The 17,292-nt window shown below is 47.9% G+C and overlaps 8 non-coding genes across 8 annotated transcripts; all 8 read right to left on the reverse strand.

The window, feature by feature from the left end:
• Positions 1 to 2,964: 2,964 nt before the first annotated feature.
• On the reverse strand, positions 2,965 to 3,037 carry TRNAT-GGU (transfer RNA threonine (anticodon GGU)). Its single transcript has one exon. It is a non-coding gene; the product is annotated as a tRNA-Thr (tRNA).
• A 515-nt stretch (positions 3,038 to 3,552) lies between these two features.
• On the reverse strand, positions 3,553 to 3,625 carry TRNAT-GGU (transfer RNA threonine (anticodon GGU)). The gene has a single exon. It is a non-coding gene; the product is annotated as a tRNA-Thr (tRNA).
• Positions 3,626 to 4,140: 515 nt separating this feature from the next.
• TRNAT-GGU (transfer RNA threonine (anticodon GGU)) lies at positions 4,141 to 4,213 on the reverse strand. The gene has a single exon. It is a non-coding gene; the product is annotated as a tRNA-Thr (tRNA).
• Positions 4,214 to 4,434: 221 nt separating this feature from the next.
• TRNAT-GGU (transfer RNA threonine (anticodon GGU)) lies at positions 4,435 to 4,507 on the reverse strand. The gene has a single exon. It is a non-coding gene; the product is annotated as a tRNA-Thr (tRNA).
• A 956-nt stretch (positions 4,508 to 5,463) lies between these two features.
• TRNAT-GGU (transfer RNA threonine (anticodon GGU)) lies at positions 5,464 to 5,536 on the reverse strand. Its single transcript has one exon. It is a non-coding gene; the product is annotated as a tRNA-Thr (tRNA).
• Positions 5,537 to 5,757: 221 nt separating this feature from the next.
• On the reverse strand, positions 5,758 to 5,830 carry TRNAT-GGU (transfer RNA threonine (anticodon GGU)). The gene has a single exon. It is a non-coding gene; the product is annotated as a tRNA-Thr (tRNA).
• A 1,103-nt stretch (positions 5,831 to 6,933) lies between these two features.
• Positions 6,934 to 7,006, reverse strand: TRNAT-GGU (transfer RNA threonine (anticodon GGU)). The gene has a single exon. It is a non-coding gene; the product is annotated as a tRNA-Thr (tRNA).
• A 1,103-nt stretch (positions 7,007 to 8,109) lies between these two features.
• TRNAT-GGU (transfer RNA threonine (anticodon GGU)) lies at positions 8,110 to 8,182 on the reverse strand. The gene has a single exon. It is a non-coding gene; the product is annotated as a tRNA-Thr (tRNA).
• Between the last annotated feature and the right edge of the window lie 9,110 nt (positions 8,183 to 17,292).

The following is a 17,292-nucleotide window of genomic DNA, read 5'->3' on the forward strand; positions in this document are numbered from 1 at the left end:
ATGGTTAGCACGTTCGGCTGTTAACCGAAAGATGGCTAGTTCGAGCCCACCCGGGAACGTTGGTGTGTTTTGTGATAAATAACGTAAAAAGTCAAAGTTTTTCCATAAAACCTGAAGACCATTTAATTTTTGGGCTTCCGTGCGCGCTTTAGTTAGCGCGTTCAGCTGTTAATCAAAAGGTTGGTGGTTCGAGTCCAACCGGGAGCGGAGTTGTTTGGTCTCAGATGTAACATAAAAAGTCAAAGTTTTTCCACAATACCTGACGATAATTTATTTTCAAAACTTCCGTGGCACAATGGTTAGCGCTTTCGGCTGTTAACCGAAAGATTGCTAGCTCGAGCCCACCCGGGAACGTTGGTGTGTTTTGTGATAAATAACGTAAAAAGTCAAAGTTTTTCCATAATACCTGAAGACCATTTAATTTTTGACTTCCGTGGCGCAATGGTTATCGCGTTCAGCTGTTAGTAAAAAGGTTGGTGGTTCAGCCCAACCGGGAGCAGAGTTGTGAGGTCTCAGATGTAACATAAGAAGTCAAAGTTTTTCCACAATACCTGCCGATCATTTAATTTCTGAGTTTCCGTGGCTCAATGGTTAGCGCTTTCGGCTGTTAACCGAGAGGTTGGTGGTTCGAGCCCATCCGGGAGCGGTGCTGTGTTGTGTCAGATGTAACGTAAAAAGTCAAAGTTTTTCTACAATACCTGACGACAATTTATTTTCTAAACTTCCGTGGCACAATGGTTAGCACGTTCGGCTGTTAACCGAAAGATGGCTAGTTCGAGCCCACCCGGGAACGTTGGTGTGTTTTGTGATAAATAACGTAAAAAGTCAAAGTCTTTCCATAATACCTGAAGACCATTTAATTTTTGGGCTTCCGTGCGCGCTTTAGTTAGCGCGTTCAGCTGTTAATCAAAAGGTTGGTGGTTCGAGTCCAACCGGGAGCGGTGTTGTTTGGTCTCAGATGTAACATAAAAAGTCAAAGTTTTTCCACAATACCTGACGATAATTTATTTTCAAAACTTCCGTGGCACAATGGTTAGCGCTTTCGGCTGTTAACCGAAAGATTGCTAGCTCGAGCCCACCCGGGAACGTTGGTGTGTTTTGTGATAAATAACGTAAAAAGTCAAAGTTTTTCCATAATACCTGAAGACCATTTAATTTTTGGGCTTCCGTGGCTCAATGGTTAGCGCGTTCGGCTGTTAACCGAAAGGTTGGTGGTTCGAGCCCACCCAGGAGCGGAGTTGTGAGGCCTCAGATGTAACATAAAAAGTCAAAGTTTTTCTACAATACTGACGACAATTCATTTTCAAAACTTCCGTGGCACAATGGTTAGCGCGTTCGGCTGTTAACCGAAAGATTGCTAGTTCGAGCCCACCCGGGAACGTTGGTGTGTTTTGGTATAAATAACGTAAAAAGTCAAAGTTTTTCCATAATACCTGACGACCATTTAATTTTTGGGCTTCCGTGGCGCAATGGTTAGCGCGTTCAGCTGTTTATCAAAAGGTTGGTGGTTCGACCCCACCCGGGAGCGGTGTCGTGTTGTCTCAGATGTAACGTAAAAAGTCAAAGTTTTTCTACAATACCTGACGACAATCAGTTTTCTAAACTTCCGTGGCACAATGGTTAGCGCGTTCGGCTGTTAACCGAAAGATTGCTAGTTCGAGCCCACCCGGAAACGTTGGTGTGTTTTGTGATAAATAACGTAAAAAGCCAAAGTTTTTCCACAATACCTGCCGATCATTTAATTTCTGAGTTTCCGTGGCTCAATGGTTAGCGCGTTCGGCTGTTAACCGAAAGGTTGTTGGCTCGAACCACCAACCTTTTGAATAACAGCGGAGCGCGCTAACCATTGCGCCACGGAAGCCCAAAAATTATTTGGTCGTCAGGTATTGTGGAAAAACTTTGGCTTTATACGTGACATTTGAGATCCCACAACACCGCTCCCGGGTGGGCTCGAACCACCAACCTTTTGAATAACAGCGGAGCGCGCTAACCATTGCGCCACGGAAGCCCAAAAATTATATGGTCGTCAGGTATTGTGGAAAAACTATGGCTTTATACGTGACATTTGAGATCCCACAACACCTCTCCCGAGTGGGCTCGAACCACCAACCTATTGGCTAATAGCCGAACGCGCTAACCATTGAGCCACGGAAGCTCAGAAACTAAATGGTTGTCATGTATTGTGGAAAAGTTTTGACTTTTAACGCTACATCTAAAACCCCACAACACCTCTCCCGGGTGGGCTCTAACCACCAACCTTTCGGTTAACAGCCGAACGCGCTAACCATTGAGCCACGGAAGCCCAAAAATTACATGTTCGTCAGGTATTGTGGAAAAACTCTGAATTTAAACGTTACATTTGAGATCCCACAACACCGCTCCCGGTTGGGCTCGAACCACCAACCTTTTGAATAACAGCGGAGCACGCTAACCATTGCGCCACGGAAGCCCAAAAATTATATGGTCGTCAGGTATTGTGGAAAAACTCTGAATTTAAACGTTACATTTGAGACCTCACAACACCGCTCCCGAATGGGCTCGAACCACCAACATTTTGAATAACAGCGGAGCGCGCTAACCATTGCGCCACGGAAGCCCAAAAATTATTTGGTCGTCAGGTATTGTGGAAAAACTTTGGCTTTATACGTGACATTTGAGATCCCACAACACCGCTCCCGGGTGGGCTCGAACCACCAACCTATTGGTTAACAGCCGAACGCGCTAACCATTGAGCCACGGAAGCTCAGAAATTAAATGGTTGTCAGGTATTGTGGAAAAGCTATGACTTTTTACGCTAAATCTGAGACCTCACAACACCGCTCCCGGGTGGGCTCGAACCACCAACCTTTTGAATAACAGCGGAGCGCGCTAACCATTGCGCCATGGAAGCCCAAAAATTATATGGTCGTCAGGTATTGTGGAAAAACTTTGGCTTTATACGTGACATTTGTGATCCCACAACACCGCTCCCGGGTGGGCTCGAACCACCAACCTATTGGTTACCAGCCGAACGCGCTAACCATTGAGCCACGGAAGCTCAGAAATTAAATGGTTGTCAGGTATTGTGGAAAAGCTATGACTTTTTACGCTACACCTGAGACCTCACAACACCGCTCCCGGGTGGGCTCGAATCACCAGCCTTTTGAATAACAGCTGAGCGTGCTAACCATTGCGCCACGGAAGCCCAAAAATTATTTGGTCGTCAGGTATTGTGGAAAAACTTTGGCTTTATACGTGACATTTGAGATCCCACAACACCGCTCCCGGGTGGGCTCGAACCACCAACCTATTGGTTAACAGCCGAACGCGCTAACCATTGAGCCACGGAAGCTCAGAAATTAAATGGTTGTCAGGTATTGTGGAAAAGCTATGACTTTTTACGCTAAATCTGAGACCTCACAACACCGCTCCCGGGTGGGCTCGAACCACCAACCTTTTGAATAACAGCGGAGCGCGCTAACCATTGCGCCATGGAAGCCCAAAAATTATATGGTCGTCAGGTATTGTGGAAAAACTTTGGCTTTATACGTGACATTTGTGATCCCACAACACCGCTCCCGGGTGGGCTCGAACCACCAACCTATTGGTTACCAGCCGAACGCGCTAACCATTGAGCCACGGAAGCTCAGAAATTAAATGGTTGTCAGGTATTGTGGAAAAGCTATGACTTTTTACGCTACACCTGAGACCTCACAACACCGCTCCCGGGTGGGCTCGAATCACCAGCCTTTTGAATAACAGCTGAGCGTGCTAACCATTGCGCCACGGAAGCCCAAAAATTATTTGGTCGTCAGGTATTGTGGAAAAACTTTGGCTTTATACGTGACATTTGAGATCCCACAACACCGCTCCCGGGTGGGCTCGAACCACCAACCTATTGGTTAACAGCCGAACGCGCTAACCATTGAGCCACGGAAGCTCAGAAATTAAATGGTTGTCAGGTATTGTGGAAAAGCTATGACTTTTTACGCTAAATCTGAGACCTCACAACACCGCTCCCGGGTGGGCTCGAACCACCAACCTTTTGAATAACAGCGGAGCGCGCTAACCATTGCGCCATGGAAGCCCAAAAATTATATGGTCGTCAGGTATTGTGGAAAAACTTTGGCTTTATACCTGACATTTGCGATCCCACAACACCGCTCCCGGGTGGGCTCGAACCACCAACCTATTGGTTACCAGCCGAACGCGCTAACCATTGAGCCACGGAAGCTCAGAAATTAAATGGTTGTCAGGTATTGTGGAAAAGCTATGACTTTTTACGCTAAATCTGAGACCTCACAACACCGCTCCCGGGTGGGCTCGAACCACCAACCTTTTGAATAACAGCGGAGCGCGCTAACCATTGCGCCATGGAAGCCCAAAAATTATATGGTCGTCAGGTATTGTGGAAAAACTTTGGCTTTATACGTGACATTTGTGATCCCACAACACCGCTCCCGGGTGGGCTCGAACCACCAACCTATTGGTTACCAGCCGAACGCGCTAACCATTGAGCCACGGAAGCTCAGAAATTAAATGGTTGTCAGGTATTGTGGAAAAGCTATGACTTTTTACGCTACACCTGAGACCTCACAACACCGCTCCCGGGTGGGCTCGAATCACCAGCCTTTTGAATAACAGCTGAGCGTGCTAACCATTGCGCCACGGAAGCCCAAAAATTATATGGTCGTCAGGTATTGTGGAAAAACTATGGCTCTATTCGTGACATTTGAGATCCCACAACACCTCTCCCGGGTGGGCTTGAACAACCAACCTATTGGTTAACAGCCGAACGCGCTAACCATTGAGCCACGGAAGCTCAGAAACTAAATGGTTGTCACGTATTGTGGAAAAGTTTTGACTTTTTACGCTACATCTAAGACCCCACAACACCGCTCCCGGGTGGGCTCGAACCACCAACCTATTGGTTAACAGCCAAACGCGCTAACCATTGAGCCACGGAAGCCCAAAAATTACATGTTCGTCAGGTATTGTGGAAAAACTCTGAATTTAAACGTTACATTTGAGATCCCACAACACCGCTCCCGGTTGGGCTCGAAACACCAACCTTTTGAATAACAGCGGAGCGCGCTAACCATTGCGCCACGGAAGCCCAAAAATTATATGGTCGTCAGGTATTGTGGAAAAACTCTGAATTTAAACGTTACATTTGAGACCTCACAACACCGCTCCCGAATGGGCTCGAACCACCAACATTTTGAATAACAGCGGAGCGCGCTAACCATTGCGCCACGGAAGCCCAAAAATTATTTGGTCGTCAGGTATTGTGGAAAAACTTTGGCTTTATACGTGACATTTGAGATCCCACAACACCGCTCCCGGGTGGGCTCGAACCACCAACCTATTGGTTAACAGCCGAACGCGCTAACCATTGAGCCACGGAAGCCCAAAAATTATTTGGTCGTCAGGTATTGTGGAAAAACTTTGGCTTTATACGTGACATTTGAGATCCCACAACACCGCTCCCGGGTGGGCTCGAACCACCAACCTATTGGTTACCAGCCGAACGCGCTAACCATTGAGCCACGGAAGCTCAGAAATTAAATGGTTGTCAGGTATTGTGGAAAAGCTATGACTTTTTACGCTAAATCTGAGACCTCACAACACCGCTCCCGGGTGGGCTCGAACCACCAACCTTTTGAATAACAGCGGAGCGCGCTAACCATTGCGCCATGGAAGCCCAAAAATTATATGGTCGTCAGGTATTGTGGAAAAACTTTGGCTTTATACGTGACATTTGTGATCCCACAACACCGCTCCCGGGTGGGCTCGAACCACCAACCTATTGGTTACCAGCCGAACGCGCTAACCATTGAGCCACGGAAGCTCAGAAATTAAATGGTTGTCAGGTATTGTGGAAAAGCTATGACTTTTTACGCTACACCTGAGACCTCACAACACCGCTCCCGGGTGGGCTCGAATCACCAGCCTTTTGAATAACAGCTGAGCGTGCTAACCATTGCGCCACGGAAGCCCAAAAATTATATGGTCGTCAGGTATTGTGGAAAAACTATGGCTCTATTCGTGACATTTGAGATCCCACAACACCTCTCCCGGGTGGGCTTGAACAACCAACCTATTGGTTAACAGCCGAACGCGCTAACCATTGAGCCACGGAAGCTCAGAAACTAAATGGTTGTCACGTATTGTGGAAAAGTTTTGACTTTTTACGCTACATCTAAGACCCCACAACACCGCTCCCGGGTGGGCTCGAACCACCAACCTATTGGTTAACAGCCAAACGCGCTAACCATTGAGCCACGGAAGCCCAAAAATTACATGTTCGTCAGGTATTGTGGAAAAACTCTGAATTTAAACGTTACATTTGAGATCCCACAACACCGCTCCCGGTTGGGCTCGAAACACCAACCTTTTGAATAACAGCGGAGCGCGCTAACCATTGCGCCACGGAAGCCCAAAAATTATATGGTCGTCAGGTATTGTGGAAAAACTCTGAATTTAAACGTTACATTTGAGACCTCACAACACCGCTCCCGAATGGGCTCGAACCACCAACATTTTGAATAACAGCGGAGCGCGCTAACCATTGCGCCACGGAAGCCCAAAAATTATTTGGTCGTCAGGTATTGTGGAAAAACTTTGGCTTTATACGTGACATTTGAGATCCCACAACACCGCTCCCGGGTGGGCTCGAACCACCAACCTATTGGTTAACAGCCGAACGCGCTAACCATTGAGCCACGGAAGCTCAGAAATTAAATGGTTGTCAGGTATTGTGGAAAAGCTATGACTTTTTACGCTAAATCTGAGACCTCACAACACCGCTCCCGGGTGGGCTCGAACCACCAACCTTTTGAATAACAGCGGAGCGCGCTAACCATTGCGCCATGGAAGCCCAAAAATTATATGGTCGTCAGGTATTGTGGAAAAACTTTGGCTTTATACCTGACATTTGTGATCCCACAACACCGCTCCCGGGTGGGCTCGAACCACCAACCTATTGGTTACCAGCCGAACGCGCTAACCATTGAGCCACGGAAGCTCAGAAATTAAATGGTTGTCAGGTATTGTGGAAAAGCTATGACTTTTTACGCTACACCTGAGACCTCACAACACCGCTCCCGGGTGGGCTCGAATCACCAGCCTTTTGAATAACAGCTGAGCGTGCTAACCATTGCGCCACGGAAGCCCAAAAATTATATGGTCGTCAGGTATTGTGGAAAAACTATGGCTCTATTCGTGACATTTGAGATCCCACAACACCTCTCCCGGGTGGGCTTGAACAACCAACCTATTGGTTAACAGCCGAACGCGCTAACCATTGAGCCACGGAAGCTCAGAAACTAAAAGGTTGTCACGTATTGTGGAAAAGTTTTGACTTTTTACGCTACATCTAAGACCCCACAACACCGCTCCCGGGTGGGCTCGAACCACCAACCTATTGGTTAACAGCCAAACGCGCTAACCATTGAGCCACGGAAGCCCAAAAATTACATGTTCGTCAGGTATTGTGGAAAAACTCTGAATTTAAACGTTACATTTGAGATCCCACAACACCGCTCCCGGTTGGGCTCGAACCACCAACCTTTTGAATAACAGCGGAGCGCGCTAACCATTGCGCCACGGAAGCCCAAAAATTATATGGTCGTCAGGTATTGTGGAAAAACTCTGAATTTAAACGTTACATTTGAGACCTCACAACACCGCTCCCGAATGGGCTCGAACCACCAACATTTTGAATAACAGCGGAGCGCGCTAACCATTGCGCCACGGAAGCCCAAAAATTATTTGGTCGTCAGGTATTGTGGAAAAACTTTGGCTTTATACGTGACATTTGAGATCCCACAACACCGCTCCCGGGTGGGCTCGAACCACCAACCTATTGGTTAACAGCCGAACGCGCTAACCATTGAGCCACGGAAGCTCAGAAATTAAATGGTTGTCAGGTATTGTGGAAAAGCTATGACTTTTTACGCTAAATCTGAGACCTCACAACACCGCTCCCGGGTGGGCTCGAACCACCAACCTTTTGAATAACAGCGGAGCGCGCTAACCATTGCGCCATGGAAGCCCAAAAATTATATGGTCGTCAGGTATTGTGGAAAAACTTTGGCTTTATACCTGACATTTGTGATCCCACAACACCGCTCCCGGGTGGGCTCGAACCACCAACCTATTGGTTACCAGCCGAACGCGCTAACCATTGAGCCACGGAAGCTCAGAAATTAAATGGTTGTCAGGTATTGTGGAAAAGCTATGACTTTTTACGCTACACCTGAGACCTCACAACACCGCTCCCGGGTGGGCTCGAATCACCAGCCTTTTGAATAACAGCTGAGCGTGCTAACCATTGCGCCACGGAAGCCCAAAAATTATATGGTCGTCAGGTATTGTGGAAAAACTATGGCTCTATTCGTGACATTTGAGATCCCACAACACCTCTCCCGGGTGGGCTTGAACAACCAACCTGTTGGTTAACAGCCGAACGCGCTAACCATTGAGCCACGGAAGCTCAGAAACTAAATGGTTGTCACGTATTGTGGAAAAGTTTTGACTTTTTACGCTACATCTAAGACCCCACAACACCGCTCCCGGGTGGGCTCGAACCACCAACCTATTGGTTAACAGCCAAACGCGCTAACCATTGAGCCACGGAAGCCCAAAAATTACATGTTCGTCAGGTATTGTGGAAAAACTCTGAATTTAAACGTTACATTTGAGATCCCACAACACCGCTCCCGGTTGGGCTCGAACCACCAACCTTTTGAATAACAGCGGAGCGCGCTAACCATTGCGCCACGGAAGCCCAAAAATTATATGGTCGTCAGGTATTGTGGAAAAACTCTGAATTTAAACGTTACATTTGAGACCTCACAACACCGCTCCCGAATGGGCTCGAACCACCAACATTTTGAATAACAGCGGAGCGCGCTAACCATGGCGCCACGGAAGCCCAAAAATTATTTGGTCGTCAGGTATTGTGGAAAAACTTTGGCTTTATACGTGACATTTGAGATCCCACAACACCGCTCCCGGGTGGGCTCGAACCACCAACCTATTGGTTAACAGCCGAACGCGCTAACCATTGAGCCACGGAAGCTCAGAAATTAAATGGTTGTCAGGTATTGTGGAAAAGCTATGACTTTTTACACTACACCTGAGACCTCACAACACCGCTCCCGGGTGGGCTCGAATCACCAACCTTTTGAATAACAGCTGAGCGTGCTAACCATTGCGCCACGGAAGCCCAAAAATTATATGGTCGTCAGGTATTGTGGAAAAACTATGGCTCTATACGTGACATTTGAGATCCCACAACACCTCTCCCGGGTGGGCTTGAACAACCAACCTATTGGTTAACAGCCGAACGCGCTAACCATTGAGCCACGGAAGCTCAGAAACTAAATGGTTGTCACGTATTGTGGAAAAGTTTTGGCTTTTTACGCTACATCTAAGACCCCACAACACCGCTCCCGGGTGGGCTCGAACCACCAACCTATTGGTTAACAGCCAAACGCGCTAACCATTGAGCCACGGAAGCCCAAAAATTACATGTTCGTCAGGTATTGTGGAAAAACTCTGAATTTAAACGTTATATTTGAGACCTCACAACACCGCTCCCGAATGGGCTCGAACCACCAACCTTTTGAATAACAGCGGAGCGCGCTAACCATTGCGGAACGGAAGCCCAAAAATTATTTGGTCGTCAGGTATTGTGGAAAAACTTTGGCATTATACGTGACATTTGAGATCCCACAACACCGCTCCCGGTTGGGCTCAAACCACCAACCTATTAGTTAACAGCCGAACGCGCTAACCATTGACCCACGAAGCTCAGAAATTAAATGGTTGTCAGGTATTGTGGAAAAGCTATGACTTTTTACGCTACACCTGAGACCTCAAAACACCGCTCCCGGGTGGGCTCGAATCACCAACCTTTTGAATAACAGCTGAGCGCGCTAACCATTGCGCCACGGAAGCCCAAAAATTATATGGTCGTCAGGTATTGTGGAAAAACTATGGCTTTATACGTGACATTTGAGATCCAACAACACCGCTCCCGGGTGGGCTCGAACCACCAACCTATTGGTTAACAGACGAACGCGCTAACCACTGAGCCACGGAAGCTCAGAAAATAAATGGTTGTCAGGTATTGTGGAAAAGCTATAACTTTTTACGCTAAATCTGAGACCTCACAACACCGCTCCCGGGTGGGCTCGAATCACCAACCTTTTGAATAACAGCGGAGCGCGCTAACCATTGCACCACGGAAGCCCAAAAATTATATGGTCGTCAGGTATTGTGGAAAAACTTTGGCTTTATACGTGACATTTGAGATCCCACAACACCGCTCCCGAATGGGCTCGAACCACCAACCTTTTGAATAACAGCGGAGCGCGCTAACCATTGCGCCACGGAAGCCCAAAAATTATATGGTCGTCAGGTATTGTGGAAAAACTATGGCTCTATACGTGACATTTGAGATCCCACAACACCTCTCCCGGGTGGGCTTGAACCACCAACCTATTGGTTAACAGCCGAACGCGCTAACCATTGAGCCACGGAAGCTCAGAAACTAAATGGTTGTCACGTATTGTGGAAAAGTTTTGACTTTTTACGCTACATCTAAGACCCCACAACACCGCTCCCGGGTGGGCTCGAACCACCAACCTATTGGTTAACAGCCGAACGCGCTAACCATTGAACCACGGCAGGTCAGATATTAAATGGTTGTCAGGTATTGTGGAAAAGCTATGACTTTTTACGCTACACCTGAGACCTCACAACACCGCTTCCGGGTGGGCTCGAATCACCAACCTTTGAATAACAGCTGAGCGCGCTAACCATTGCGCCACGGAAGCCCAAAAATTTAATGGTCGTCAGGTATTGTGGAAAAACTCTGAATTTAAACGTTGCATTTGAGACCTCACAACACCGCTCCCGAATGGGCTCCAACCACCAACCTTTTGAATAACAGCGGAGCGCGCTAACCATTGCGCCACGGAAGCCCAAATATATTTGGTCGTCAGGTATTGTGGAAAATCTTTGGCTTTATACGTGACATTTGAGATCCCACAACACCGCTCCCGGGTGGGCTCGAACCACCAACCTATTGGTTAACAGCCGAACGCGCTAACCATTGAGCCACGGAAGCTCAGAAATTAAATGGTTGTCAGGTATTGTGGAAAAGCTATGACTTTTTACGCTACACCTGAGACCTCACAACACCGCTCCCGGGTGGGCTCGAATCACCAACCTTTTGAATAACAGCTGAGCGCGCTAACCATTGCGCCACGGAAGCCCAAATATTATATGGTCGTCAGGTATTGTGGAAAAACTCTGAATTTAAACGTTACATTTGAGACCTCACAACACCCCTCCCGAATGGGCTCGAACCACCAACCTTTTGAATAACAGCGGAGCGCGCTAACCATTGCGCCACGGAAGCCCAAAAATTATTTGGTCGTCAGGTATTGTGGAAAAACTTTGGCTTTATACGTGACATTTGAGATCCCACAACACCGCTTCCGGGTGGGCTCGAACCACCAACCTATTGGTTAACAGCCGAACGCGCTAACCATTGAGCCACGGAAGCTCAGAAATTAAATGGTTGTCAGGTATTGTGGAAAAGCTATGACTTTTTACGCTAAATCTGAGACCTCACAACACCGCTCCCGGGTGGGCTCGAACCACCAACCTTTTGAATAACAGCGGAGCGCGCTAACCATTGCGCCATGGAAGCCCAAAAATTATATGGTCGTCAGGTATTGTGGAAAAACTTTGGCTTTATACGTGACATTTGAGATCCCACAACACCGCTCCCGGGTGGGCTCGAACCACCAACCTATTGGTTAACAGCCGAACGCGCTAACCATTGAGCCACGGAAGCTCAGAAATTAAATGGTTGTCAGGTATTGTGGAAAAGCTATGACTTTTTACGCTACACCTGAGACCTCACAACACCGCTCCCGGGTGGGCTCGAATCACCAACCTTTTGAACAACAGCTGAGCGTGCTAACCATTGCGCCACGGAAGCCCAAAAATTATATGGTCGTCAGGTATTGTGGAAAAACTATGGCTCTATACGTGACATTTGAGATCCCACAACACCTCTCCCGGGTGGGCTTGAACCACCAATCTATTGGTTAACAGCCGAACGCGCTAACCATTGAGCCACGGAAGCTCAGAAACTAAATGGTTGTCACGTATTGTGGAAAAGTTTTGACTTTTTACGCTACATCTAAGACCCCACAACACCGCTCCCGGGTGGGCTCGAACCACCAACCTATTGGTTAACAGCCGAACGCGCTAACCATTGAGCCACGGAAGCGCAAAAATTACATGTTCGTCAGGTATTGTGGAAAAGCTCTGAATTTAAACGTTACATTTGAGACCTCACAACACCGCTCCCGAACGGGCTCGAACCACCAACCTTTTGAATAACAGCGGAGCGCGCTAATCATTGCGCCACGGAAGCCCAAAAATTATTTGGTCGTCAGGTATTGTGGAAAAACTTTGGCTTTATACGTGACATTTGAGATCCCACAACACCGCTCCCGGGTGGGCTCGAACCACCAACCTATTGGTTAACAGCCGAACGCGCTAACCATTGAGCCACGGAAGCTCAGAAATTAAATGGTTGTCAGGTATTGTGGAAAAGCTATGACTTTTTACGCTAAATCTGAGACCTCACAACACCGCTCCCGGGTGGGCTCGAACCACCAACCTTTTGAATAACAGCGGAGCGCGCTAACCATTGCGCCATGGAAGCAAAAAATTATATGGTCGTCAGGTATTGTGGAAAAACTTTGGCTTTATACGTGACATTTGAGATCCCACAACACCGCTCCCGGGTGGGCTCGAACCACCAACCTATTGGTTAACAGCCGAACGCGCTAACCATTGAGCCACGGAAGCTCAGAAATTAAATGGTTGTCAGGTATTGTGGAAAAGCTATGACTTTTTACGCTACACCTGAGACCTCACAACACCGCTCCCGGGTGGGCTCGAATCACCAACCTTTTGAATAACAGCTGAGCGCGCTAACCATTGCGCCACGGAAGCCCAAATATTATATGGTCGTCAGGTATTGTGGAAAAACTCTGAATTTAAACGTTACATTTGAGACCTCACAACACCGCTCCCGAATGGGCTCGAACCACCAACCTTTTGAATAACAGCGGAGCGCGCTAACCATTGCGCCACGGAAGCCCAAAAATTATTTGGTCGTCAGGTATTGTGGAAAAACTTTGGCTTTATACGTGACATTTGAGATCCCACAACACCGCTCCCGGGTGGGCTCGAACCACCAACCTATTGGTTAACAGCCGAACGCGCTAACCATTGAGCCACGGAAGCTCAGAAATTAAATGGTTGTCAGGTATTGTGGAAAAGCTATGACTTTTTACGCTAAATCTGAGACCTCACAACACCGCTCCCGGGTGGGCTCGAACCACCAACCTTTTGAATAACAGCGGAGCGCGCTAACCATTGCGCCATGGAAGCCCAAAAATTATATGGTCGTCAGGTATTGTGGAAAAACTTTGGCTTTATACGTGACATTTGAGATCCCACAACACCGCTCCCGGGTGGGCTCGAACCACCAACCTATTGGTTAACAGCCGAACGCGCTAACCATTGAGCCACGGAAGCTCAGAAATTAAATGGTTGTCAGGTATTGTGGAAAAGCTATGACTTTTTACGCTACACCTGAGACCTCACAACACCGCTCCCGGGTGGGCTCGAATCACCAACCTTTTGAACAACAGCTGAGCGTGCTAACCATTGCGCCACGGAAGCCCAAAAATTATATGGTCGTCAGGTATTGTGGAAAAACTATGGCTCTATACGTGACATTTGAGATCCCACAACACCTCTCCCGGATGGGCTTGAACCACCAACCTATTGGTTAACAGCCGAACGCGCTAACCATTGAGCCACGGAAGCTCAGAAACTAAATGGTTGTCACGTATTGTGGAAAAGTTTTGACTTTTTACGCTACATCTAAGACCCCACAACACCGCTCCCGGGTGGGCTCGAACCACCAACCTATTGGTTAACAGCCGAACGCGCTAACCATTGAGCCACGGAAGCTCAGAAATTAAATGGTTGTCAGGTATTGTGGAAAAGCTATGACTTTTTACGCTACACCTGAGACCTCACAACACCGCTCCCGGGTGGGCTCGAATCACCAACCTTTTGAACAACAGCTGAGCGTGCTAACCATTGCGCCACGGAAGCCCAAAAATTATATGGTCGTCAGGTATTGTGGAAAAACTATGGCTCTATACGTGACATTTGAGATCCCACAACACCTCTCCCGGGTGGGCTTGAACCACCAATCTATTGGTTAACAGCCGAACGCGCTAACCATTGAGCCACGGAAGCTCAGAAATTAAATGGTTGTCACGTATTGTGGAAAAGTTTTGACTTTTTACGCTACATCTAAGACCCCACAACACCGCTCCCGGGTGGGCTCGAACTACCAACCTATTGGTTAACAGCCGAACGCGCTAACCATTGAGCCACGGAAGCGCAAAAATTACATGTTCGTCAGGTATTGTGGAAAAACTCTGAATTTAAACGTTACATTTGAGACCTCACAACACCGCTCCCGAACGGGCTCGAACCACCAACCGTTTGAATAACAGCGGAGCGCGCTAACCATTGCGCCACGGAAGCCCAAAAATTATTTGGTCGTCAGGTATTGTGGAAAAACTTTGGCTTTATACGTGACATTTGAGATCCCACAACACCGCTCCCGGGTGGGCTCGAACCACCAACCTATTGGTTAACAGCCGAACGCGCTAACCATTGAGCCAAGGAAGCTCAGAAATTAAATGGTTGTCAGGTATTGTGGAAAAGCTATGACTTTTTACGCTAAATCTGAGACCTCACAACACCGCTCCCGGGTGGGCTCGAACCACCAACCTTTTGAATAACAGCGGAGCGCGCTAACCATTGCGCCATGGAAGCCCAAAAATTATATGGTCGTCAGGTATTGTGGAAAAACTTTGGCTTTATACGTGACATTTGAGATCCCACAACACCGCTCCCGGGTGGGCTCGAACCACCAACCTATTGGTTAACAGCCGAACGCGCTAACCATTGAGCCACGGAAGCTCAGAAATTAAATGGTTGTCAGGTATTGTGGAAAAGCTATGACTTTTTACGCTACACCTGAGACCTCACAACACCGCTCCCGGGTGGGCTCGAATCACCAACCTTTTGAACAACAGCTGAGCGTGCTAACCATTGCGCCACGGAAGCCCAAAAATTATATGGTCGTCAGGTATTGTGGAAAAACTATGGCTCTATACGTGACATTTGAGATCCCACAACACCTCTCCCGGATGGGCTTGAACCACCAACCTATTGGTTAACAGCCGAACGCGCTAACCATTGAGCCACGGAAGCTCAGAAACTAAATGGTTGTCACGTATTGTGGAAAAGTTTTGACTTTTTACGCTACATCTAAGACCCCACAACACCGCTCCCGGGTGGGCTCGAACCACCAACCTATTGGTTAACAGCCGAACGCGCTAACCATTGAGCCACGGAAGCGCAAAAATTACATGTTCGTCAGGTATTGTGGAAAAACTCTGAATTAAAACGTTACATTTGAGACCTCACAACACCGCTCCCGAACGGGCTCGAACCACCAACCTTTTGAATAACAGCGGAGCGCGCTAACCATTGCGCCACGGAAGCCCAAAAATTATTTGGTCGTCAGGTATTGTGGAAAAACTTTGGCTTTATACGTGACATTTGAGATCCCACAACACCGCTCCCGGGTGGGCTCGAACCACCAACCTATTGGTTAACAGCCGAACGCGCTAACCATTGAGCCACGGAAGCTCAGAAATTAAATGGTTGTCAGGTATTGTGGAAAAGCTATGACTCTTTACGCTACACCTGAGACCTCACAACACCGCTCCCGGGTGGGCTCGAACCACCAACCTTTAGAATAACAGCGGAGCGCGCTAACCATTGCGCCATGGAAGCAAAAAATTATATGGTCGTCAGGTATTGTGGAAAAACTTTGGCTTTATACGTGACATTTGAGATCCCACAACACCACTCCCGGGTGGGCTCGAACCACCAACCTATTGGTTAACAGCCGAACGCGCTAACCATTGAGCCACGGAAGCTCAGAAATTAAATGGTTGTCAGGTATTGTGGAAAAGCTATGACTTTTTACGCTACACCTGAGACCTCACAACACCGCTCCCGGGTGGGCTCGAATCACCAACCTTTTGAATAACAGCTGAGCGCGCTAACCATTGCGCCACGGAAGCCCAAATATTATATGGTCGTCAGGTATTGTGGAAAAACTCTGAATTTAAACGTTACATTTGAGACCTCACAACACCGCTCCCGAATGGGCTCGAACCACCAACCTTTTGAATAACAGCGGAGCGCGCTAACCATTGCGCCACGGAAGCCCAAAAATTATTTGGTCGTCAGGTATTGTGGAAAAACTTTGGCTTTATACGTGACATTTGAGATCCCACAACACCGCTCCCGGGTGGGCTCGAACCACCAACCTATTGGTTAACAGCCGAACGCGCTAACCATTGAGCCACGGAAGCTCAGAAATTAAATGGTTGTCAGGTATTGTGGAAAAGCTATGACTTTTTACGCTAAATCTGAGACCTCACAACACCGCTCCCGGGTGGGCTCGAACCACCAACCTTTTGAATAACAGCGGAGCGCGCTAACCATTGCGCCATGGAAGCCCAAAAATTATATGGTCGTCAGGTATTGTGGAAAAACTTTGGCTTTATACGTGACATTTGAGATCCCACAACACCGCTCCCGGGTGGGCTCGAACCACCAACCTATTGGTTAACAGCCGAACGCGCTAACCATTGAGCCACGGAAGCTCAGAAATTAAATGGTTGTCAGGTATTGTGGAAAAGCTATGACTTTTTACGCTACACCTGAGACCTCACAACACCGCTCCCGGGTGGGCTCGAATCACCAACCTTTTGAACAACAGCTGAGCGTGCTAACCATTGCGCCACGGAAGCCCAAAAATTATATGGTCGTCAGGTATTGTGGAAAAACTATGGCTCTATACGTGACATTTGAGATCCCACAACACCTCTCCCGGGTGGGCTTGAACCACCAATCTATTGGTTAACAGCCGAACGCGCTAACCATTGAGCCACGGAAGCTCAGAAACTAAATGGTTGTCACGTATTGTGGAAAAGTTTTGACTTTTTACGCTACATCTAAGACCCCACAACACCGCTCCCGGGTGGGCTCGAACCACCAACCTATTGGTTAACAGCCGAACGCGCTAACCATTGAGCCACGGAAGCG

The sequence above is a fragment of the Phalangium opilio genome, unplaced genomic scaffold (genome assembly GCF_054372755.1).
Source record: "Phalangium opilio isolate 3A_F unplaced genomic scaffold, DU_Popi_V2 ptg000360l_1, whole genome shotgun sequence".
In the NCBI taxonomy this organism is placed as follows: Eukaryota; Metazoa; Arthropoda; class Arachnida; order Opiliones; family Phalangiidae; genus Phalangium; species Phalangium opilio.